At 45.8% G+C, this 6,379-nt stretch overlaps 1 pseudogene; it reads left to right on the forward strand.

Moving 5' to 3' along the window:
* The first annotated feature begins 3,071 nt into the window (after positions 1-3,071).
* LOC105733870 (actin-related protein 2/3 complex subunit 3-like) lies at positions 3,072-6,014 on the forward strand (annotated as a pseudogene).
* Positions 6,015-6,379: the final 365 nt, after the last annotated feature.

Here is a 6,379-nt window from a genome sequence, read left to right on the forward strand (position 1 = left end):
TTCACAGATAAGGAAGGAAGAGGACATCATTTAGATTGGTCAGAAGTCAGAGTTTTAAGGAGTGCTCCAGTTAACCATTGTTGAGTAACAAACAATCCTATGCTTAGTGGCCTCAAACAACCAGCATTTTATTAAGTTCATGGATTCTGTGGGTCAGAAATTCAATCAGGACACAGTAGCCATGGCTTGCCTTTGCCATATGATGTGTGTGGCTTCAGCTGGGAAGACCTAAATGGCTTCAGGGGACTCAAGTGTCTGAGTTCTGCAGCATCCTCTTCTGAGATAACATGTTCACTTGCACTGGAATCTGGGCAGAAATCACTCCTAGGATGGTGAGTTAGCTTCCTAAGGCTTTCCTAATGAAGTACCACAACCTGGATGGCTTAAAACAACAGAAATTTATTGTCCACAGCTCTGGAGGCTGGAAGTCTCAGGTTAAGTTGTTGGCAATGTTGATTTCTTCTGAGGGCAGGGAGGAATAGTCTGTTTCAGGCCTCTTGTCTATCTCCTGGTCGTTGGCTGGCAACCTTTGGCATTCCTTGGCTTGTAGAGGAATCGCCCTGATCTCTGCCTTCATTTCCACATGATGTTCTCTGTGTGTGTGTGTGTGTGTGTGTGTGATCTCTGTGCCACATCCTCCCTTTTCAAAAGGACACCAGTCATTTTGGATTAGGGCCCACCCTAGTGACTTCATCCTCACTTGATCATCTGCAAAGTTCCTGTTTCCCAATAAGGTCACATTCATAGATACTGGGGATTAGGTCTTTAACATTTCTGTGGAGATGCAATTCAACCCATAGAAGCTGGGCTCAGCTGGGACTGCCTACGCAGTGCCTCCATGTGGCTTCTCCACGTGGCATGGAGCTGAGTTCTCAGAGGGAGCATCCCCAAAACAAGCCTAAGTGAACCTGGTAGAAGCTGTATGGGTTTTTATGAACCAGCTTTGGAAGCCATGGTCTATTGGTAGAAGCAGTCACGAGCTTGCCCAGACTCAAGATGAGGGGCATAGACTTTATCTTTGAATTTGCCACCACTTTTTTTAAAAAGCAGACTTTGGCCAGGTACAGCAGCTCACCCTTTAATTCTAGCACTTTGGGAGGCTGAGGTGGGAGGATCACTTGAGCCTATGAGTTTGAAACCAGCCTGAGCAAAAATAGTAAGGCCCCATCTCTAAAAATAAATTAAAAAAAAAAAGACATAAAAAACAGACTTCATTATACATATACATATATAAGTGTGTGTATTTTTTTTTTTTTTTTTTTTTTAGAGATGGGATCTTGCTCTGTCACCCAGGCTGGCGTACAGTGGTACCATTAATAACTCACTGCAACCCTAAACTCCTGAGCTTAAAAGATCCTGATCCTCTTGCCCCAGTCTCCTAAGTAGCTGAGTCTATAGTATAGGTGTGGAGTACCACACCTGGCTAAGGTTTTAAAAATTTTGTTTGCAGAGATGAAGTCTCACTTTCTCACTTTGTTGCCCAGGCTGGACTCAAACTCCTGAGCTCAAGTGATCCTCCCTCCTCAGCCTCCCAAAGTGCTGAGATTTACAGGTGTGAACCACCATGCCACGCTGACTTCATTTTTTAGAGCACTGTTAGGTGCATAGCAAAACTGAGAGGAAGGTACAGAGGTTTCCCATGTAATCCCTGCGCCCACCCATGCACAGCCTCCCCTATTACTAACATCTCCCGCTGGAATGGTGCATTTGTTACAATTGATGAACCGACATTGATACATCATCACCCAAAGTCTACAGTTGACATTAGGGTTCACTTAGGTTCCACGGGAAGGCATAATGACATGTATCCACCATTATAGTTTCACTGCCCTGAAAATTCCTCTATTTGCAGGCATTTTTAAAACCACCTCATGTGGGGTGGACACCACCATAAACCTAGGATTTATGGACCCACTGGAAATCTCAGATGCCCAAAGCTTCTGAGAAACTACAGGAGTTCTGCAATGTGTTGTATGAGCCAGGTGCTTTTTTCTGCAGCACTCGTCCACAGTTCAAAAGGGGCTATGACCTACTACACATGATGAGGAAGTACAGGAATATTGGGCCAGTTTATTGCTTCCAAACAGATCAGGGCACGCTTCCCATTCTCTAACTCAGAGAAAATGTTTTATCTCTGGCTTGGCAACAGAGACAGCCTTTCTTCCTCCCCGAGGCAGCCTCTGCCATCTGCCAAATGGCGTTGTTCTGTGACCCTAGTGTCCTTGAAGCCATTCAGAAGCCTTACAGGGAGGCCCCTAGTGGTCCCAGCATGCTCTACCTCCTCAGTGGACAGAAATGAAACTGGAAAGCAGCCTGGTTCCCACTCCCTAGACCTGGAGGCTCTGTGAGCCCAACCATCCCACAGCAGAACTAGAGCCCACAGAGGGGTGGGCTTGTTCCACCACAGTCAGCCCCTTCCCATCCCCCTTCCAACCTTATTTATGCTTCTGTGTTATTTGTGTACCTGCCTATTTCTTCTATTAGCTAATAAAATTTTGAGAGCAATGACCTGTCATTTCTCTGTATATTAAACGATATTTAGTACCTTGTTTTGCATATGATAATTCTCAAAATGGTTGGTAATTTTAAAACATCAAAGCTGAGTTGCAGAAAGTTAGAGCAGGTCTCTGAGGGCTCTGATGGCAGCTTTGGTCACGAGGGTGTTGGTTATTCATGTGGTCAGAACCAGGACCTCAAGGGCTCACCGTGCCAGGAAGGTCTTATCTGGGGGAAGCCAGAGTGGGCCAAGATAAGAAGGGGATTTGAGAGGGGGTTGGAGGAGAGAAACTTAGAGCTAGCCTAGGTTCTAATCCCGGCTCTGCCACCAACAGTCTGTGGGATAGGACATTGGTCCACGCGTGTGTGTGTGGCGTGGTGGAGCTGGAGTCTGCCATTTGGCTCTCCCGTGTATTAGCTGTGAGAGAGGCAGCAGCTTTGTGGCCTAGTTCCCTCCTCTTCTTATCGTCTGTGTGACCTTGGCATTAATAAGCCTCCAAAGCCCCAGCTACCTCTCCTAAAATACCTGTTCTGGCGATCCTGCTCCTCTGGGTTGAAACCCAGGCGCCGCCAAGATGCCGGCTTACCACTCTTCTCTCATGGAGGCTGACACCAAATTCACTGTAAACATGGCACTGTTACCCATCTGAAGTCAATTCAAGGGACCTGCCCCTAGAGAGACAAAGATACAGATATTGTGGATAAAGCCATTTATTACTTCGAGTCCAATGTCTTCTTCAAAAACTGTGAAATTAAGAATGAAACTACTAGGACCTTGATATATATAACTCTCTACATTTCTGAGTGTTTGAAGAGACTCCAAAAGTGCAATTCCAAAATCCAAGATAAGAAAGAAATCTATACATTGGGAATCACTAATTTTCCCACTCCTGGAGAGCCTCGTTTTTCACTTAACGTAATTAATGCCAAACATCCAAACAAGCAGGAAGATGAAGTGATGAGAGCTGTTTACAACAGCTAAGTCAACAGACTGGACTCGGACTTGGTGAGAAGGTTTTTGACCCTCAGAATGATAAACCCAGCAAGTGGTGGACTTGCTTTGTGAAGAGACAATTCATGACCAAGAGTCTTTCAGCACCGGACAGTGAAGGGAGCCCGGGCAGCCACCGTCACCAGAGCCCTGGGCAGCATTTTCCAGCAAGATGTACACAATCTTTTGCTTTATTTCATGAAGTTTTATACAGAAGAGAGAAGAACACATCTTTACTTGGAAAACTCTTGATCAAGAATTCAGGTGGGGGAAAAGAAAGCGGGTTATTAAGGGTGAGCTGAAATTTTCTGCAGTATTAAGCTGGTGCTTAATAAGAATAAGTAATAATAAAGAAATTTCTAACATTCAAAACAAATACCTATTCCAGAGATAACTAGCGTCTGCCAAGTGCCTTCCAAGGGATAGGTACTGTTGTAAGTGCTTTACAAGTACTCACTCCTTTGGTCCTTTCAACAATCCTGCAAACTAGGCAGTATTAGTATCCCATTTTCAAGAATGCAATGGAAGCACACGGGTAACTCTCCCACAGTTACCCCACTGTCAAGGCGGCACAGCTGGGATTTGAACCAGGCAGTCTAGCTCCCTGAATCTGCTCCCTTTTTAACCACTGCATTACCACACGGTGACCTGACACGATGCACTGAAATTGCTTAGCATTCAGTAAGAGCTCAACAAATGTCAGTTGTTCGTGATGGTCGTTCTGAGTCTCCCAGCCTCATTTTTTTTTTTTTTTTTTTGAGTTGGAGTCTTGCTCTTGTCGCCCAGGCTGGAGTGCAGTAGCACGATCTTGGCTCACTGCAACCTCCAACTCCCGGGTTCAAGCAATTCTCCTGCCTCAGCCTCCCAAGTAGCTGGGATTACAGGTGCCTGCCACCACGCCCACCTGATTTTTTTTTTTTTTTTTTGTATTTTTAGTAGAGACAGGGTTTCACCATGTTGGTCAGGGTGGTCTTGAACTCCTGACCTCGTGATCCGCCTGCCTCAGCCTCCCAAAGTGCTGGGATTACAGGCGTGAGCCACGGTGCCTGGCTTCTCGGCCTCATCTTTAAGATAGAGATGATGCTACCTAATTCATGGCATGAGTAGCGATAACGCAGATAAAGCACTGAACATCACACATAAGACTGGATGCCTGTGTGTTTTTTGTTTGTTTGTTTTTTGGTTCCGGCCACATGGCAAACAGATCAGCTATTTGCACCAATGACACTGACTTGGGGTCCACACATTCTTGTTGGTTGCCGAGTCTGTATTGCTTGGTGTTTTCTAGCTTGCCTTGTGCCTTACTCATAGCAGATGCTCAAAAATATGGTTCATTTATTTTCCCAAAATCTATAGAATTCCCACCATTCTCGTATAGGCTACTTTGGAAGGCAGTGCGGTAGAAAGGGTACTGAGGTGCTGGGGCAGAAATAATAATGAATCCCACTCCTGATTTCAGTCCTATGCCAGGAAAAACCTCACTCCACTCCTTTTGCAGTGTATAAGCCTCCCAGAAACTCACTTAAAGGCAGTTTCTACTCAGTCTGCGCTTTGGGTGTTACAAACACAAGCTGGTAACGGGTCTCCCCTTGTTAATACACGACAGCTATTGCCCTGCTCTTACCACGCCTGTGCAGATCAGTACTGTCTGTCTCGGACTTCTGATTGCTGCAGGCTGGGAACCATGTCTATCAATGGCACCATGCCAAGTATCAGGCTCAAAAAATATTTATTTGCTGATTCAGCAGTTGCTGATCCTGTTGTTGGTAGATTCTAGCCTGGGTCATTCACCGCCTTGATTTCTGACTCTGGCAAGATTCGTGTATCACGCTACACTAGATCTTCTCACCTCCGTTTTTGGTATTTGGTGGGCAGAGCCTGTCTGAGTGCTGGAGAAAGATGAGCTGGACCTGCAGATTTTTAGGAATGGGCTTAGTCAGGGAGGGCACCTGTTATTTACTAAGTACTTACTGTCAGACATCAGTGAGGAGTTCTCCAAATGGATAGGAATAAACAGAAAACTTTTGACGCACCAGTGGTTTGTGGGAGGCATTTGGGGGAGCGTTCACTGCCTGCTCCTCACGGTCCCAGGACTACGACTAGATCAGCAAGTAAGCACAGCCCTCATCTCTTGTCTCTCCCCTTATCCACTTCTCCCCAGGAGGAGAAATGAGTTGACGGCTCGTGTCCCTGATTTTCAGTGTACGTTGAATAACAGCAGTTCAAACATATTAAGTCCTCATCCTTGGCAAGTGTTAATATTACCTTATTTGGAAAAGGGGTCTTTGCAGTGAGATTAAGAATTCCGAGATAAAGAGGTGTCATTTGTCTGTTAGGACTTCTGTAACAAAATACCACAGACTGTGAGACTTAAACAACAGAAAGTTAGTTTCTCACAGTTCTAGGCTGGGCGTCCAAGGTCAAGGTGCTGACAAGGCTGGTTTCTCTGAAGACCTCTCTTTGACTTGCAGATGGCCGCATTCTTGCTGTGTCCTCACAGGACCATTCCTCTGTCCCACAGAGATAGGGACTGAGGTGACGCAGCCATAGTCCAAGAATGCTGACAGCCACTAGATGCTGAACGAGGAAGTGTGGTCCTACTAACACCTTGATTTTGGACTTCTGCTTGTCAGAGCTATGAGGGAATAAGTTCCTGTTCCTATCAGGCACCTGTTACGGCAGCCCCTGAAAATGAGCACAATTGGGTGGTGCTGTTGAAAGATCAAAACCTAAAACCTGGAGCTTTCACTTTTTTCTGTTTCTCTCAGTCTCTGTCCAGGATGAAACCGTAATGCTGGGTAAATGTGCCAACTCTGTGGACCAGAGTTTTCTTTCATGTGGAGTGTACCAAAGTCTAGACTGGGGAGCAGGGTCAGGGGGCAGTACAGCTGA

Source organism: Aotus nancymaae, unplaced genomic scaffold (assembly GCF_030222135.1).
Source record: "Aotus nancymaae isolate 86718 unplaced genomic scaffold, 86718_ANA_hifiasm-v0.15.2.pri h1tg000051l, whole genome shotgun sequence".
NCBI classification, from domain to species: Eukaryota; Metazoa; Chordata; class Mammalia; order Primates; family Aotidae; genus Aotus; species Aotus nancymaae.